Genomic DNA, 20582 nt, shown 5'->3' with positions numbered 1-20582 from the left:
GTAGAAAAAGGAAAGGAAGGTGGGGGGAAAAAGGAAAGGGGTAGAAAACTATTGTCCCCCATGTATACCCTGGGAGAGAGCCATGGTGCGGACCTGTTCCACCCGTCGTGCGCAGGGAAAGGGGTTTTATTTGTCCTTTAATACTATATACTATATCCCACATCCCCTGACTTACTCAAAAGTGAGTGGGTTCACCCCTGTAATCGGATGTCCGCATGGTGCAGCCCACGGCACCCCCAAACCCAGGACGAAGAATTCATTACCCTCATACTATTTTGTTGGGCCCTATTGGGTCCATACATGTCCACCTATTGGGGACCTTTTTAATGTTTTTGTTCCTATTGTTGCCCATGCGCTGCCCATGCGGACATACAACCAGATCTTACTAGATGATAAGCCCCTTCCTGTACCCAGCAGGAGGTCGTCAGGCCATCACCTCCAGGAAAGCACCTAAAAGAGGAGGAAAAGTTAAAGAACAGAATTTCCCCCCACCTTCCTTTCCTTTTTCTACTTTGCCAAGGTTTAGTTTGACCCATGACCGAACACCCGGTTGCGGGGATAAAGGATGTCCCGGCAGTTATGAGGTGTGTGAGTCTACTTCTTCTCTCAAGTAATAATAACGAAAATAAGAAACATCTCTGTAGCATGATTATATGATAGCCCCTTCCCTCCTCCTTTTTGTTCATAAGGGTATGACGGAGATAGGGTTAAATATAACCTAGAAAGTAAATGGTCTCCAAAGTATCGCCCAGCACTTCCAGGTTCTTACTGGGGTTTTTCTTTTAGGGTCGGGGGTCCCCTTAATGGGGTTTTTATTGGATGAAATAAAATAATAATTTTTATAAGGTAAAGATAAGACAGGCGAAATTGATAACTCATGCATAGAAATGATGTATGTAGATGCATATTTGCACAAGAGCACGGCGATATGCCCCTTTTTCTTTCCCATTCACATAATGGATTGTTTCATGGCTTAATAATGTTTATTTTGAGATGTGCACGATGTTTAATTTATCCAATAGTAGTTCCAGACACGGTTGATGTCACGATTTGGGCGTTTCCGCCCCTTCCAAATGCACTGCACAGCACCAATGAGATGTGTAACACTAACACAGTCTTTCTCCGCATAGCGGCGGAATCCCGCCCCTTCACCTCCGACTTCTCCCCGTCACAACTCCACACCAATGGGGTGGTGCCGGAGGCGGGGACAGTAGGTCCTATACAGGAAGCTCTCCGGCGCCATACCCACACGGACACGCATGTGAGCAAGCGCCCAAGCGGCGAGAAACGGCTGTAGTGCCGTCCGGATTTTCCCCTGGTCACCTCTCCCTTCCACACCGCTACAACTCCGACATACACAGGTTTGGCAACTTTCTGTGATGCATGTCAAGATTGATCATGTTTGTCTAAGGAATGGAATAAAATCTTCTGGGAACTGTTTATGCTACAGGTGCACAGTAATTTCTCACATGTACTGCATATATATATATAGATAGATAGATAGATAGATAGATAGATAGATAGATATTGCATTTTTGCAACATATAAAGCCTAAGGCCTGGTTCACGTTTGGCATCTGTTTCTGGGGTTTCATTGCGGTGCTGCTTTCTGAGCCTCTAGGGGGACATGTAAATGCCTAAAACTACATGTAGTGTCCAAGACAAAATGAGATGATAGGCTGGCTGTACTGCGGCGTTTATGATAACAACACAAAAAGCTATCACTGTAGTTTAAAAAACGCTTTAATTCATTAGAATGGAATAGTGGCTGCTATCTTTCAAATGGTGCTTTTGTTGCCTGCCAAAAACACAGCATTTACCACACGTGTGCACCAGTTGTCCTGCTACTACTTAATACTTTGTTTGGAGTCCATGCAGACTTAGATTCTTTTGCTTTTAGGGAGTGTCATTATGAACAGGATGCTTGGAAATATTTCTACCAAAAAGTGACCTGGGACATGCCATTTATCCAGCGGATGTCATTCTCTTTCCTGTTAGGGCACCACAGCTTACTGACAACCTTTTGGTCCACTCCTTATATCCTAAAACCTGGTAAACACTTTAACCACCTCTTTGTAGTATGAAGGTTTACATACACAATCTGGTCATAGTGTTCAATATCTGTTGACTCTCATACTACACAGAGGTGGTAAAATTGATCGGTGAATAGTCAATCATAATTGAAAGTGTGTACCAGACTTTAGACTCTAAGCTCACTTGGACAGGCTCACTTCTTCAAATGTGTCATGGTATGACTGGAAAAGGCCCTCCTCCCCATCTATGTTGTCTACCTCCTACCATGCAGGCTGTATGTCTGTGCACTCTACTATACTGCCCCGTTTAATTCCAGTATTCCATGTATTTGAATACATAGTTTATTTTACTGCAGTTGTAAAGCACTATGGGATATGGATTAAATTATTATTAATCATAATACTAGAGGGACACAGACCCCAATAAAAGCAACTTCTTGTCTAGAGGGAGGAAAGGTGAGAGCCCCATTCAGGTTTACTTGCTGTCTGTGTTCATGCCGAGGAAACGTAACTCGTCTCTCTACAAGAGACAGGAAGTTAAAGGTCATCAGTAGGGACACAGACTGCAATACGAAGCTGACATAGTGGCTCTAGCACTACTGCATTCAGTTTTACTCTAATATGCTTTAGGCAGAGTTGAGCTTCGACAGTGACATCAATTAAAGAAAAGAAGCAGCAAAGAATGTAGAATAGTCACTGTGGTAACCAAGTTAAAAGTGTTATCTTTAAAAACAATAACAACAACAATAAACGTTTTATGTATTTTTCACATAAAAATGTTCCTAAATGTTTCTTGTACTCACATTGCAATAGACTAGGGGGAGAGACAGCATGTACATATACAGTAACTAAAATGAGAGCCAATGCTGGATGCAACAAATATATAAATACCGTATAAGACGACTGGGCATACAAGACGACCCCCCCAACTTTTCCAGTTAAAATATAGAGTTTGGGATATACTCACCATATAAGACCAAATAAAAAAAAACAAACATCATATACTGGTGCTATGTATGAACAGATACTGGTGCTGTACTGTATGTGGTACCCAGTATATAACAGTATATAGGCGATTGACTGGTTGGATTGGTCAACTTTCCCTCTCCCTAAGTGGATTGGTTGGCTCTCCTTGTCTACCTGTTTATCAGAGCAATATGGAAGAATAGATTGTGCTGTGCCCATAAAACACGCCTCTTTCACCCTTCTGGCCTGCCCTTGTATCCTAATTACCTCCTTCTCTGCCTCTCAGATCTCGCACATGTGCGCCTGCGCCGCTTCACTACAGTCCTCAGCAGCGAGATCTGATAGTCGGTAACAGGATAGGGAGTATCACCCGACATCAATGACACCTGGCGTATAAGACGACCCCTGACTTTTCAGTTAATTTTCAAGGGTTAAAAAGTAGTCTTATATGCCAGAATATAAAGTACACATATAAACTTCAGCTATTAGGCATTATTAAGGCAGCAGGCCTGTTTTAAAGCAAATTTTTGATAGATAAACAGTAGATAAAATACTGATTAATTTTAAAAGGAGATAATTCAAAAATTGTTTTAACAAATTTGCAGTTTGTTGGTACTGCTTTCTTTATTTAACTTGTATTTATGTTGTTGTAAGTTAATTCATTTTAGTGTCTTGTACAATGGCTTTGCAGATGGAGCATGTTGTTAGAATTTTTTTATTAACTTTTTCTTAATTTTATGTTTTCAAGCTGGAAGGAGGAAGCTTCAGCATCTCGTGAAGCGCAGTGTGTACCGCAAGTGAGTGACCTCCCCGTGACCTCGTTTACGACTTTGGGTGTATTGTGATGTGCGGGAGTATTTGGGATTCTGAATTTATTCTCCTGAATTTGAACACCAAAACTATACAAAGGTAAATTAGCAAATTTGAGCTGTTAGAGACTGTTGTTCATGTAAGTTGTTTTCTGTAGAGCGAAGGTTAGGTTTGGACTTTTTAGTCAAGAATTCTCAACTTAAAGTTTAGTTTGTAGTTCATCAGAGGCAGGGTTTTTATATATGTTTTAGTACCTGTTTTCTGTATATAGTGTAAATAGTGTGTAAATAGTTTGTACAAGTAAAGACTGGCTTTGGAAATTCGCTAAGACTGACATCATACAGTACTTGCTTTCTGTGGTTGCCTATTCTAGAAGCAAAGAAGGACCTAGGACCTATCCCCCATGTTTCAGGGTATTCTGGGTATTAATGGAAGTTATTGGCAGTTACCAATAAATGTCATAAACGAGTGCAGCATATTGGCTATAGCTAAGCACAAATAACCACACAGCTGAAAACATTATACTGCTTCGATGGTAAAAGATGAATACTTGTCAAGGTTTGCTACTGAGTGGGAGGGCTAGGTTTGGGATAGGGTAAGGGTAGGGTAAGGGGAGGTTAGTTTTAGTTCTTAGCACTAAATGGTTAGAATTAGGCTTCTTCAAGCGTGTAAAATTAGGAAGAAGATTAGGGTTAGCCATCAGAGAGAGGATCATTTAGGGATAGACATCATTAAGGCCTAGATGTTAGGAGATTAGAGTTAGGCATCACAAGTGATTTAGGGTGGAAGTAGAGGCTAGGGTTAGGTGTTATTACAGGAATCAGTAAAGGTTAGGCAATCCATGGGGTGTATGTGCTGAAATTACCTACACAACAGTGTTGCAAATCTGATATTGTGGAATTTTGTTAACGCAGCCAGGATCTTCAGGCAAGTAACAGCCATTTGCGTTTATCTGCCATGCAAGGTATTCTTCCAGTGTTATTTAACTTGCATATGTGAGGTTAATCTTTTCTCTCCCTGCAGAACTTGTCACTTCAGAATGCTGGTAAATGTTTGTTCAGCAGCATGAGATGCTACTACAAGAAAGGGATTGAAAACCTTTTCGAAAGATACTATATATTCTTAAAGTAATCCCAAGATGCCAGAAAAACAAGTTTAATACATACCTGGGGCATCCTCCAACCCCCTTCTGGCTGATCGGTCCCTTGCTATCTTCCTCTGAGGCCTGGATCCTCTGCTAGGCGGCCTGGTAACTTCACAAGTTGGGCCGTACTGCGCATGAGCACCCTGGCCACGTGCACCCCATGGCTCTGCTGTCACCAGGAAAGTTCTGCGTCTGCTCAGTACTACTGCACAGGCAAAGAACGCTCCCGGCCGCAGGAGCATGGTGGGGTAGAGCACAGCAGTACTGGACCTGCGTTGACTTGCAAAGTCACCGGGCCACCTAACGAAGGATCCAGATGGAAGAGGAGGATGGTGAGGGACCAATCAGCCTGAAGGGGGCTGGAGGAAGCCCCAGGTATATATAATTTTTTTGGGGGGCGTCTTAGTACACTTTAAATAAAGGAGTTGATTATGTGGAGAATTAATCAGAAGGTACAATGTACCTCTAGTAAAAAAAAATAAAACAGTTCTTTAACCACTTGCCGACTGTCACGCCGATGGGCGTGACGGCGGTGGCAACCCCAGGACCACCTAACGCCGATCAGTGTCAAGTCCTTGGGCAGTGGTTTGCAGGAGATCGCGCGGGCCTCCCCGCTTGGATGACAGATCGCCACTGGGGGATTGTTAGATGGCAAAACTGCCGTCTTTTAACATGGTACAGCACTGCGTTCTATGGCAGCGATGTACAGGGGACAGCTGTGTGACACGGCTGTCCCCCTGGGTGGCTCAAAAGTGATCGGCTGTCATAGGCTGAAGCCTATGACAGCTGATCATGCTGATTGGCTGGCTGTGGGAGGGAGGGAGGGGGGATTACAAAATAAATAAAAAAAATACGTAAAAATATTGCAAAATAAAACCAATAAATATTTCTGAAAAACAAACAAACACTGGGGGAGCGATCAGGCCCCACCAACAGAGGGAGAAAAGGGGGGATCCCTTGTGTCCTGAGTTGTACGGCCCTGCAGCGAGGCCTTAAAGCTGCAGTGGCCCTTTTTGTGAAAAATGTCCTGGTCTTTAGGGGGGTTTAAGCCCGTGGTCCTTAAGAGGTTAATTGAAAAGGGCTGTTACTTTCTCTTAGGGCCTGTTTCCACTACACACAGATTCTGCATGCAGAAAACTGACTCCAATGAATGTCTATGGGAAATCTGCATCAGAAAAATTGCGTTCAGTGGGAACAGGCCCATAGACTTTCATTGGAGTCAGTTTTCTGCATGCAGAATCTGTGTGTAGTGGAAACAGGCCCTTATTTTACTGATAGTGTAAATCATGTTACATATTCCTAATGGTGCCCATACATGGTACAATTTTTTTCATTAGATAATTTAGTTTGATTATTCTGTTTGATCGCATATAAAGATTTTTCCAACATGTCTGATCGGATTTTTATTGAAAAAAAACGGGAATATAGATTATTTTTTCTTGATCGAAAAAAGGATTCTTTGAAACTTTCATTCGATTTGATCATTTAGGTCGAATAAACAGGAAATTTGAACGCTTTTATTGTACCGTGTATGGACACCATTAGTTTAACTGCCAATATATGCACCCTTGCTGCTCTTACACTCTACTGCCTCTGGCTAATCCTCTCAGTTTCCTGACCTTAATCTCCAAGAAGAGACTTTCTAATTCATCCAGCAGGAAGCTACAAAGCAGAAGTGTGAGAGGACTGTACCCATTGTCAGTGGCCTAACTACAATTCATGGGGCCCTCCAGCAAAACTTTAATGCCTCCCCCCAGTGTTCACATCCCTTCCCTTGCCTCCCCTTGGTGCCCTTCAAGGCCTTGGGGCCCATCTCACAAGGATCATGAAACAAGTATGACCACCATGATCTTCACACCGGTAACAAATGTAGCCACAAAACATCTGATCTGAAGTATAGTCCCCTGTATCAGAGGAGAGGAAGGTTAGTCACTGGGTCCTCCCACAGCTCTGATCCCCTCTAGTTAAGCCCCTGTCCATTGACAACATCATGTCCAAAGAGGAGTAAAGGCTTCTCTTTGGGGAGCATGATGTTCATATTAGACACCTCCTTCCATTTTTATTGTATAGCATAGGGTGCAGTTATCCCTGAAATCTAGTCTAATGCTTTAATATTTCTAATGTTCTGTTTTGATTGATGTAAACTTGGATTATTAGTAATCATTACACTTTTAACAGATGTGGCAGAGCTGATATCCGCCAGATGATGATATTACGTAGACCACCCTGTACAACAACTGGAGGCTACTTACCGTAAGATTCTGATAATGTAAATAAGGCTGCAGTCTGCACAATCAAACTCATTTTTCAGTCCATTATGAACTTCAATTATTTGTTAGCTATATTGCCTGGAGGTTTAACGTTCCCTTGAATCAGGGAAAAAAACTGAATGAAGCCCATAGTGAGCTAGATGACCTCCTCCTGAGTCTCCAGATGCTGCTGATTGTCCCTCACATTTCCTTTGCCCACTGCCCAGTCCTCTTATCTCCACAGCTCCCCAACTCACACCTGTGCATTTCTTAATTGTGCATCACCACTTGGGGGAACTTCTGGAAAACTTGACAGAAGGATACAGATAAATACTTAGAGGGCCGGGGACAGGTAATGTCCCTAAGGACAGTGAGCAGCATCTGGACACTCCGGAGGAGGTAATCTAGCTCACATGGGCTTCATAAAAGTTTTTTTTCCCCAATTCAGTTTACTTTAAAACAAAACAAACAAACAAAAACCCTTTTCTAACAGATTTGATACTTTCACAAAGCTGTACTCACGTTTATTTACCACTCTGAAGTTGAATTAGCACGAAAAAACCCCCAAACATTGATATGACCATGGGGTAAGGGCCCTGTTACACTGAAAATTGTGATCGCTATTGCAAATGTGCTGCATTGGGATTGTATTTTTTCCCCTTGCTTTTCAGCAGGTTTTAAGAAATGCTAATAGCCAATTACAAGGGCAACAAAAAATGCAGCATACAGTACTTACAATTGTGGAAAAAGGGGCACTGTGATTAACATATTAATTGCAATGCCCTTGTGATTGGTAAAATGAATACCGGTGGAAAAGGGCCCTAAGTGTAGAATAAATACCTTCATTTCTACGTACAACTAATAGTAATTTTGTCTTGATACAAGCTTATGAAAGAAGATCAGGGTTGCACTGAGAACCAGTTAAGGTACACAGCATAGCATGCTGTTGTATGACGCTACAGCCTAAGCTCTCCACACATGGTACAAGCACCCCAGGGGATACTTAGGGGGTACTTGAGTAGGGCTAAGAGGGTACTTGAACTTGGCATAGTTAATCCATTATAAGAAATTTTGAGATTAAAAGGATGATAAATCATATATAAGCAAACCTGAATAAATATTTATAGTAAATTAAAACCATCAAGAAATGTTTAGAAGCATTTATACACAATTTTGAAGTATTATCGGCACATACATATGCACTAAGGGGTACTTGAGATGATGTTACCCACAGCACAGGGTACTTGGCTGATGAAGTGATCTTTAAATGCTATAATAATATTGAGAAACAGCATAGCATAGCTGGGAGTATATTTTCCTCACATGGGATATAGTAATTAGGATGTGCCAGGTATAATATAATAATAAAACTATTTAAAAAGGAGAGTAAGTTCTGAAATAACCTCCAGAAACAAGTCAATTATAGTTACCATCACAATAATAATTTTATAACCGCTTTAAATGTCCCTATACTTTTTGTTTTCAAGGTCCACCTACAGTAAGGAAATGTTGCGCCTCTCAGCTTAATTACATGGGAGTCCCAAAACTTTGATGGATCATTAGCTATCTGTCCTATCAGCAGTCTAGTGATCTTTATCTATCTATCTAGAATAAAGGTCCGTACACACGCCGGACTGCAGGCAACGATGGTGGGAGGTGACGACGGACCCGTCGTTGCCTGCAGTCCGGCGTGTGTACGGACCTTAAGATGCTGTATTCTGGCTATTGTTATGCTATGTTAGTTGCACAGCTCTTTGGACAGAATTTAAAGTGTACCTGAAGCAAATATTGAAATTAAAATTAGGTACTTTCCTCACTAGTTGGAAGCATCTGGATGGTCCAGAAGTTTCCCTGATCCCCCTCGAGCTCAACGATCCATCACTGGGTTTCTCTAAGTATATTAGAAAATAGTGTGTGGAATATGCTTATCATGGCCATGCTCCCATCCAAGTATAAGCTTCTCCATACTGGGCAAGTGTGAGAACGGTCTGGGCATGCTCAGTAGGATGAAGCGGCTTGTGCATACCTTTTTCCTCCATGCACGAGTGGATTAATTCCCCTAGACATGTGAGGACCATACTCATGCATGCCCAGTATGCAGGAGGACACAAAAAGAAAAATGTCTGGTCTGGACAGCAGTAGTGGGTGCAAGGCTCGAAGAGGATCAGGGATGCTTCTAGATCATCTAGAGAGGCTTCCCACTACTTAGGTAAGTATGTATCTGTTAAACTTCCCTTACTCTTTGTTTTAAGTTATTTTGGCAATGTATTGTATTTTCTCAGTGCGATCTGCTGACTTGTGGGGGTTCAGGAGGCTATGCAGATAGCTGTCTGTTCAATCTTTTAATTAATCAAAAAACACTCCGATTGAACTGTATAGGTGCCATTAAACGACCCTTTAGGCAATCACTACCAGCACAGCCATTGGATTGAATTATGCGTATGGTCATCTAGTTTTGTTGATATCCAGATAAGAAGCTAAATCACTGGGATGAAACATGAATGACCCCTGCTGTGCATAAATGAGTTTGTCTTCATAACAGGCACTGTTAGTAGGCATAAGGACAGGTTTGCAAAGCTCCATTGTATGGCATGGCAAGAAAAAAATGTGTGTAAATATTATCTTTTGACCATCATGCTCCTTGCTCTCTTCTGCCCTTTAAAGCCCTCACAGTTTTCATTGTGTCTGATAACAAGTCTTCAAGTTGGTATTTGTTCAAAAGGGATTCATCCACAGATGTCAGCAGTCATCCTCAGAATCATTTAAAGAACAGCGTGTCATTCTTTTCCATGGCAACTAAAAAGAATCTGAAGAATTATTTAGAAAATAATGGGACTTCTTAAGTTTGCTCAGGTATAAAGTACAAGAAAAGCAGTGAACATGGCACTAAACATCAATGGCAAATTTGACAGACATAAACTATAAAAAAATATAAAGGGCACTGAAGCGAGAGGGACATGGAGTCTGCCATATTTATTTCCTTATAAGCAATACCAGTTGCCTGGCTATCCTGCTGAGCCTCTGCCTCTAATACTTTTAGCCATACACCCTGAACAAGCATGCAGCATATCAGGTGTTTCTCTGACATTATTGTCAAATCTGCCAAGATTAGCTGCATGTTTGTTTCTGGTGTGATTCAGACACTACTGCAGCCACATAGATCAGCAGGGCTGCCAGGCAAATGATATTGTTTAAAAAGAAATAGATATTGCAGCTTCCATATTCTTCTTACTTCAGTTTTCCTTTAAGTTATGTTGAGTTTAGATGCAAAACAGCCAACCTGTAAATAGTGTAGCTGTCTAATGCTCAGAGTATATGAATTTTAGACAGATATATAGAAAACAGAAGTATGGAAACTTGGAAGAATAGCAAAATTAACCAGTTCACACCCAAAGGTTTTCACCCTGACGGACCAGAGCAATTTTCACCAGTCAGTGCTCCTCCCTTTTATTCCCTAATAACTTTATTACTACTTATCACAAGAAAAGATCTATACCTCGTTTTTTTTTCGCCACCAATTAGGCTTTCTGTGGGTAGTATATTTTGCTAAGAAGGTTTTTATTCTAAATGTGTTTTAATGGGCAAAATACAAAAATAATGGAAAAATTCATTATTTGCCAGTTTTCAGCCATTATAGTTTTAAAATTAAATGTTCTCCTGTGGATAAAGCCAACACATTTTATTTCCCCAGTTGTCCCGATTATTAAACCATTTAAATTATGTCCCTATCACAGTGTATGGCGACAATTTATTATTTTGAAATATAGGTGGTATTTTTGTGGGTTTTTTTCTGTTGTCCAGTCCATAAATACAAGCCCTATGTAATTATGGACTCATAAAATATATTTTTTTTCAGCTTTGGAAGTGTAAGTTTTTATTTTTTTATTATTGTGTATGTATGTATGTCCCTGTATGTGTAATATACTTTTTGGCCACAAGATGGCGCAAGTGAACTCTCTCCCGTCTTAGGAAGTGATTACTTTTTTTTTTTTACATTTCATTACACTGTGTCGGCTTCCTGTTTTATGAATGGACGCGGCTGCTGTTTGCGGTCACGTCCATTCACTCCAGGCAGTGCGATTGGGTAGACCGCTCGGTCCTCTTCCCCAATCACTCAACACAGGATCCCAAAGGAAACTGCGGCGGTAGCGGCGCGCACACGTGTGGAGCGGCGGTGGGAACGCGCGACGTAATAAAACGTCATGTTGCCATTAACAGGGTAAAACATGACGTTTTAATACGATAGCTTGTCATTAATTGGTTAATAGCTGGATTGAATATTGATGGGATTAAAACATCTTTTTAGCAAATGATCCGATCTTTTGATGGGATCCGATGTTTTTTATCGAATTAATGTAAAATCGGATCATTTTGTTGTATCGTGTGTGGCCACCTTTAGGCTGGGTTCACAGTGGTGTGTTGCATAACACTTATAATGACTGTGTGAACTGCAATGGAGACTGGACATAGACTTTATTACAAAGCCTGCGTGCAGCGAGTTAGTGGCATATCTAAGGAGCCTGGGGCCCCAGAGCGAGTTTTACATGGGGCCTCAAGCACTCTATTGATATTGAGCTGCAAAACACAACTGAGCACTTTGAACTAGCACTGGGGGATTTAGATCCGGAGTGCAAAAATGTTCACACTTTTACAGACTTTATTTTAAGCCGCACTTGATTAAATCTCAAGTACTATTCAATGTAATAACTTGATTGTGGGATTCTGGGAGGTTTTGACAGTCCAGTTTTCCTATTTTAAAACAGAGGTGCCAAAATATAATAAAATGGTTAAAAACAGTTTTAAAACAGGAGGTAGTGGTGATCCTCCACTACCTCCCATATTTTAACTGTTTTTAACCATTTATTTATTTTTTACATGTTAAAGATTTATTATTATTATTATTATTATTATTATTATTAATAATAATAATTATTTTACGGTATTCTGATGGCTCTGTTTTCAAATATCTACAAGTCCACCCTTGGTGGAAGATTTTCCTTCCCAAAAATCCACTCAAGTGGGGGGTCAGATTTATTCTCCTAAACTGCGTATTATTGTGGCTATTAACAGTGGCCCACATTTTGGGAGTATAAACTTATTAATTATCACATTATAATGATAAAATTAAATCATTATCATTCATTATTTTCTGCACATAAAATACTACACTATTTTGTTTCGTTTTTTTTTTTTTGCATACAGTTCTCATATTACTAATATTATTGATTTATATAGCACCATCGTCTTTAAATGCTTTAAGGCCTCTTTCACAGTGGGACATTAAAGTCGCACGTTATAAAAAATTATACCGCAAACTAACGCACAGCAATACAAAGTCTGTGCGACATTCACAGTGCACACCTTGCGTTGTGTGTAACATGTAGCAATATTTAGAAGGTGCTGCATGCTGTGCGTTTAGCTATACATTTGCTGCATTATGTGTGTTGCACATGCTCAGTAATTTTTTTTTTTTTAACTGTAACGCATGCACCATTTTCGTTCCATCAGTATGCAACGAAAATGGCGCAGCAAGAGACATATAACGCAGTGCAAACTAATTCCAATTTCATAACCTACATGCGCTGCGTTAGGGGCACGTTGCGCGAACACAACGTCCCACTGTGAAAGAGGCCTATTCGGAAAAATGTAGTAAATAGAACTCTGAACTTCTGTAATCTGTAAACTGTTTCACATTACTCAGGAAACCATGCAAAAGATTACAGTCAAAGTAATGCTCCAGTTGCATTGTGAAGAATTGTAACTGTACATATAAACACAATTCTCATTCTGTATTTTTCTGCCGTGTGCATGAAATAGAGGTGCAAAGAAAAATGGGCGCAGGGTGAAGCAGAAATCTTAATAAACGATAAAGATAGTGTTCAACTGGGTGATCGATGAAGCCGGAAAAATATTAAAAACAGACAGCAAATGAAAACAAAAAGATAGAAAATGTTACTGATATTTTACTACAGCTTAACCTAACCCTACTCTCAAACAGAAACCTTCACTATTGATGCCTAACCCTAAGACCCCCCCTGGTGGTTCCTAACCCTAAAACCTCCCCTGGTGGTGCCAAACCGTAAGAACCCACCTGGTGGTGACTACCCCTAAGACCCCCCTGGTAGTGCCTAACCCTAAAACCTTTCCTAGTGGTGCCTAACCCTAAGACCCCCTGGTGGTGCCTAACCCTTAAACCTTCTCTGATGGTGCCAAACCGTAAGATGCCCCCCAGTGGTGCCTAACCTTAAGACCCCCTCTGGTGGTGCCTAACCATTAAACCTTCCCTGTCGGTGCCTAACCCTAAGACCCCCCTGGTGGTGCCTAACCCTTAAACCTTCCCTGGTGATGCCTAACTCTAAGATCTCCCTGGTGGTGCCTAAACTTAAGACCCTCCCCCACACGATAAAATATTTGATAACGTAAAATTTGTACATAGAAACAAAATAATATTACAAAACTATAATGTTGCAAGTTTCAAAATAACATATTTCAAAAGCTTTAATGGTCTAATGGTGAAAATGATATTTATTGGGCACCCCCATTTCTGCTTTGGGCGTCATATTAAAGATATTTGCATTAGCGCCTATGGGGCGCCCAAATCGTCCATTAGTCTTCTTGACGAGCGCCCAAATTCCCTGCTTCCCTTCTGCCCACCTGCAAAACAGAAAGCCTCTGAGAATACTCACTAGTATTTTGGTTTCTTCCATTGATGATTGTATACAGCTTGTGGTTTCCCAGCCAATGATAGAGAGCTGAGATGTACAACCAGAGGACCTAATTTACTACTACATCTCCAGAGCTCTTTCCCAGTGAGGATAGTCATAAAACCTGTTCTATATATAAAAATAATAAATGATCCTCTGCAGGTGATTAAACATTGTAATCCTCATTTGATATCAGCACAGTGATATTGCTGAAAGTTAAAGTGTACCAGAGCTGAAAAATATAAAATATTTATACATACCTATCCTGGGGGCTTCCTCCAGCCCCATAAGCTCAGATCGCTCCCACGCCATCCTCAGAGATACGCAAAGAGCTGGCCCGATTGGCTTAAGTGGCGGGACATGGTACCGGCGCAGCAGAAGACTGAGGATGGCAGCGTGGGAGTGATCTGAGCTTATGGGGCTGGAAGAAGCCCCAGTATTTGTACTTTTTTTTTTTTAAAAAGGCCTTTTTATAAAAAAAAGTGTAAGCCTGTGGTCCTCAAGCAGTTAATAAATGAGGCCCGTACTGTCACAGTACTGGAGTGTAAATGGAAGTGGAACACATTAGGCCTAATCCAATTCACTTTTTCTCCTGAGTTTTCTCATTGGAGATAATTGTTCATCTACTGTTTAAAATAACTTTTTAGCATTTTTCAACAAAATAAGTAACAAAAAAGTATTTTACTGCTTGCTGGTGGTTAAAATGCATTTTATTGATAAAATGTGAAAGTATAACCTAGGAGAAAAAGTGAATTGGATCGGCCTATTGTATGCTGGTAGGGAACCTGGGCCCATATGCAATTAACATTTTTCTCCTGAGTTTTCTCCTAAATAATATTGTCAAACATGTCAATAAAATGCCGTTCAAATCAAAAGCAAGCAAGAAAATATTTAAAATTATTTTTTCACCTACTTTTTGGTACTTTTTCAATTGCACAGTGCTGAAAAGTTATTCTAAATAGGAGAAAACTCAGCAGAAAAAGTTATTGGGATGAGAAACTTTGGGCAATGTTGTTAATCATCATAATTTTCCTGTATAAATCATTGGTTGTTACGATAAAAAATGTCAGTTAAATATATCATATAGGAGACACACACAGTGATATTTGAGTAGTGAAATTAAGTTTATTGGATTTGCAGAAAGTGTGCAATAATTGTTTAAACAAAATTAGGCAGGTGCATAAATTTGGGCACCACAGAAAAGAAATGAAATCAATATTTAGTAGATCCTCCTTTTGCAGAAATTACAGCCTCTAAACGCTTCCTGTAGGTTCCAATGAGAGTCTGGATTCTGGTTGAAAGTATTCCTCTTTACAAAACATCTCTAGTTCATTCAGGTTTGATGGCTTCTGAGCATGGACAGCTCTCTGTAACTCACACCACAGTTTTTCAATTATATTCAGATCTGGGGACTGAGATGGCCATTCCAGAACGTTGTACTTGTTCCTCTGCATGAATGCCTTAGTGGATTTTGAGCAGTGTTTAGGGTCATTGTTTTGTTGAAAGATCCAGCCCCGGCGCAGCTTCAGCTTTGTCACTGATTCCTGGATTTTGGTCTCCCGAATGTGCTGATACGGAGTGGAATCCATGCGTCCCTCAACTTTGACAAGATTCCCAGTCCCTGCACTGGCCACACAGCCCCACAGCATGATGGAACCCCCACCATATTTTACTGTAGGTTGAAGGTGTTTTTCTTGGAATACTGTGTTGTTTTTCCTCCATGTATAACGCCCCTTGTTATGCCCAAATAACTCAACATTAGTTTCATCAGTCCACAGCCCCTTATTCCAAAATGAAGCTGGCTTGTACAAATGTGCTTTAGCATACCTCAAGCGGCTCTGTTTGGGCTGTGGGCAGAGAAAAAGGCTTCCTCTGCATCACTCTCGCATACAGCATCTCCTTGTGTAAAGTGCGCCGAATAGTTGAACGATGCAGAGTGACTCCATCTTTAGCAAGAGGAGTTGTAGGTCTTTGGTGCTGGTCTGTGGGTTGATTCTGACTGTTCTCACCATTCGTCATTTCTGTCTATCCAAGATTTTTCTTCGTCAGCCACTTTGAGCCTTAACTTGAACTGAGCCTGTGGTCTCCCATTTCCTCAATATGTTCCTAACTGTGGAAACAGACAGCTGAAATCTCTGAGACCACTTTCTGTATCCTTCCTCTAAACCATGATGGTGAACAATCTTTGTCTTCAGGTCATTAGAGAATTGTTTTGAGACTCCCATGTTGCTACTCTTTAGAGAAAATGAAAAGAGGAGGGAAACTTACAACTGACCCCCTTAAATACTCTTTCTCATAATTGGATTCACCTGTGTATGTAGGTCAGGGGTCACTGAGCTTACTAAGCCAATTAGAGTTCCAATAATTAGTTCTAAAGGTTTTGCAATCAATAAAATGACAACAGTGCCCACATGTATGCACCTGTCTAATTTTATTTAAACACATATTATGCACTTTCTGTAAATCCAATAAACTTTCACTTCTCAAATATTACTGTGTGCGTCTCCTATATAATATATTTAAATGACTTTTTTTTATCATAACAACCAACGATTTATACAGGAAAATCATGACAATTAACAAGGTTGTCTAAACCTTCACATCCCACTGTATATGGGCCAATGGGTCTGGTCCTGTTCACTTTTTTTCTCCTACGTTTTTTCCTAGGAAATATTTTCACATAGGCCACAAGCAAGCAAGAAACTACTACTTATTTTAAACATAATATAAAAAAATGATCTCCTAGGAGAAAACTTAGTAGAGGAAGGGAATTGGACAAGGGCCCATATAATTCTAAGTCAAGGGGGACGGCACAGTGAATGTATAAATGAACACAGATCTTTGAAAATTAAGTTACATTTCTTCTCATCATCACATATACTGTACATTTTTTTTTGCCAGAAATCACAAAAATTGTGATGTGTGGTGTAGTATTAGGATGAAACAACAGATAAAATATTATCTGCATGAATATTGTACTAGATAGATATTGGTAAGATAGCCTGCATATTGTGGAATCAGATTGTACAGAGTGTGGTCAGCTTTCTTCTATTGAAAATGAAAGATCATTGGTAACTTAATGACTAAGGTCACCAAATATCATGGCTTCATGAGGTTTATGGGCTGTTAACAGGGTAACACTTAGATATAAGGGTTTAGGTTGTTCTTCACAAATGAGCAGTAAACTCCACATTGTATAGAAATGCTGAGCTTTGTTTATGCTTTTTCTTCTGAAAGAAGTGGTAGGGTTAAATATTGCTTAACTTAATAAATTATTTACTGTCAAATACATTCTTACAACTTTAAAAAATGATCCCAGTTTGCGTTAGCTACTTTAAAGCTAATAGCGCCACTGGCAACACATTAGGAGTAATCTGTATGCACAGTCTCATTGTCCTATTTCCTATGTGCTTTATTTGTTGTGGTTCACATCAGTGATTTTGATGAAAACTTGAGGAGTTGTGTTTTAGTATTCATTCATTTACATTTCAGATCTTGGTTTGCTGTGTTTATTGTTGTTGGCTTATGTGTGTGTTAATTTCTTTCTTTCTTCCTTTTTTACCAATAATAAACAACTACAATGTATTTAAATTCTTTTACAGGCATTTGCTGAGTATTAGACAAGGATACTATGAAGATTAGCCATTGAACATAACTCAGTGTTGAAAGTGAATAACAAGGTAAGAGTAGTTCACAGTATTTTTCGTAATAGGGCAGTTTAAAAAGTGGGCAGAGTTTTGTCACTCAGTACACCTGTGCATAAACAATTGCATCTACTTGTAGCTAACTTAAAAACACCAGTAAAAAAATTGAAAGAAAGGTATACTACTAAAACTGGCTCTTAAAGGACTCCCGAGGCGGACATTTTAATCTACTTTTACTTACCTGGGGCTTCTTCCAGCTTCTATACACCATTTCAGTCCCTCACTGCAGCTCCGGTCCTCTTTGATGTCCCGCTGACCTTCCTTAAAGATTGCCCCCGGTGTGTCGGCACTTCTGCACCAGCACGGGTGCTCATCAATGTCACTGGGCAGGTACTGCACCTGCATGGTACTACTGTGCAGGCACAGTACGCGCCAGATGACGTGGACACGAGCACCCATGCAGACACGGAGGCACCAGTCCACCAGCGATCTTTACAGGCGGCCAGTGGGATACCAAGGAAGACCGCAGCTGCAGTGAGGGACTGAAACAGCTTCTAGAGGTTGGAAGAAGTCCCAGGTGAGAAAAAATAGATGAAAATGGTCCTTTAAGAAAAGTCCTTTAAAGAGAACCCGAGGTGGGTTTGAAGAATATTATCTGCATACAGAGGCTGGATCTGCCTATACAGCCCAGCCTCTGTTGCTATCCCAAACCCCCCTAAGGTCCCCCTGCACTCTGCAATCCCTCATAAATCACAGCCAAGCTACTGACAAACAGCTTGTCAGAGCTGGCTGTGTTTATCTCTATAGTGTCAGTCTGCTGCTCTTCCCGCCTCCTGCAGAACTCCAGTCCCCGCCTGCATCCCTTCCCTCCCTGCTGATTGGAGGGAAGGGACGTGGGCAGGGACTGGAGCTATGCAGGAGGCGGGGGAGCAGCTGAGACTGACACTACAGATGTAAACACAGCCTCACAGCATGGCTGTGATTTATGAGGGATTGCAGAGTGCAGGGGGACCTTAGTGGGGTTTGGGATAGCAACAGAGGCTGGGCTGTATAGGCAGATCCAGCCTCAGTATGCAGATAACATTCTTTAAACACACCTCGGGTTCTCTTTAAGAAAATGTTCTCAAACTGTTTACAACCTTGAATTACATTTATGGAAATATCCACTTTACCTCTTGAATAGAAGATAATTAAGATAATTTGTCCTGACCCATTGAGGCTACAGGCTAGGATTTCTGTGGTATCTGGCATAAAGATATTAGTAGCAGATACCTTAAGATCAGACTAAGAGCAGATGAAGGATATGATTCATCAGACCAGGACATCTTCTTCCATTGCTCACTGTAGGCATTTCTGTTTTTCCTGCATCTAACAGCATCAGGCAGCAACACTGTGATACACTGTATAATCTATAATATAAAATATTTCTCTAATGGCTAACATTATGTTTTTCAGCAATGTCTACAGTAGCTCCTCTGTGGGACCATATCAGAAGAGCTAGCCTCCAGTCTCCACTAGGGATGATCAGGGAGGGACATGCAATTCGCTCTGGATTAATGCACGATTTTGCAAATACTGTATGTGAATGCTGCTTGAAAATGGACCAATTAAGTTCCAACTCGGCAGGACTGGTTTGGTACATTTTCAATCTGCATGAACTTGCCTACAAACTTTGCATAATACTGCATTATCTTGTAACAATGTATATCTCATTGACCATCTCTACTCTCCATGTACATCAAAAAGCCTTTAGCACTCATAACTGGTTCACTGATTGCTGTTCCTAAAGTTGAGACACGTTTCGTAGGTACTAACTACTGCATACTGTGAAGACTCCACAAGACTTTCTATTTTAGAGATATTCTCACTAATTATCTAACCATTACAATTTGGCCTTTCTCAGAGATACTCAGATCTTACTCAGATCTTAATGCTTCCCCACTTTTTTCTACTTCCAATGTATAACATTATAGAATTAAAACTTTACTTGATGCCTTATATATACCACCTCTTTATAGAAGCCATTTAAAAAGTATAAATCACAGCATCTGCTTGGAAAATCTCCTTGGAAGATGAAAAACATGATAGCAGATGATCTACAATACCGAATGCGGTATTTTTCCGCCCTCAGAACAAATACCGCATCGACGTCTATGAATCGAGGCCCTTGTGCCTTATGTGAATCTTAGATCATACAGAAAATGACAAAAGGCACCATTTACAAAAAGTACATCTATTATTATTATTTAGTATTTATATAGCACCAAAATTTTCTGCAGCACTGTACACAGTATATTGTCTTGGCACCTAACTATCCCTCAGTGGGGCTCACAATCTAATCTCTACCATAGTGATATGTCTATGTATCATGTGGTATCATACTTTAGGACCAATTTATGGGGAAGCCAAATAACTTATCTGTATGTTTTTGTCATGTGGGAGGAAATCAGAGTGCCTAGAGGAAACCCATGCAGACACACTGAGAACACAAAAACTCCTGACCAGTGCCCTGGCTTGTATTTGAACCGGGACCCAGCGCTACAAGGTAAGAGTGCTAACCAGTATGCCACCATGTGGCAACATTTAGAAATATTAATTTTATAGGGTACCTAGTTAGTTAATGCCTGAAGTAGATCTCTGAGGCTGATTTTTTTCCCCTGTAGGGTATTGTACCGTGTTAGCCATCAGTAAAAGCAAGAAGTTTTAAATCAGGATGATACCATTTATTGGCTAACTAAAAATGAATCTGAAGAAGGGAGTATAATTCTTAAACTCGAATCCTCAAAAATGACTTTCATTGCAAAGAGAAATTAAACCTTTCTCAGGCCTGGGACCTCCATTCTTATGGTCTGCAGAAAAAAAAGTTGGTGGTTACATCTTTACTTTTGTAAGAAATTCCTGCTGTTATTGTGATTTTGATCTTGTGTGATGTACTCATATGATTATTTTGCAGGTGTAGAAATGTGGCAAATCCTCCTGGTTGTCTCTGTTCCCTTTGCCATAATCTCCTGGCTGGCGGATGTATTCCATGAG

At 40.5% G+C, this 20582-nt stretch overlaps 1 long non-coding RNA gene across 1 annotated transcript; it reads left to right on the top strand.

The window, feature by feature from the left end:
* Positions 1-3754: 3754 nt before the first annotated feature.
* LOC137526944 (uncharacterized) lies at positions 3755-17584 on the top strand. The gene is made up of 3 exons (XR_011023126.1): positions 3755-3907; positions 7131-7205; positions 17508-17584. It is a non-coding gene; the product is annotated as an uncharacterized lncRNA (long non-coding RNA).
* The last annotated feature ends 2998 nt before the right edge of the window (positions 17585-20582 follow it).

The sequence above is a fragment of the Hyperolius riggenbachi genome, chromosome 1 (assembly GCF_040937935.1).
Source record: "Hyperolius riggenbachi isolate aHypRig1 chromosome 1, aHypRig1.pri, whole genome shotgun sequence".
NCBI lineage: Eukaryota > Metazoa > Chordata > Amphibia > Anura > Hyperoliidae > Hyperolius > Hyperolius riggenbachi.
This window is presented reverse-complemented; position numbering and strand designations above follow the sequence as displayed.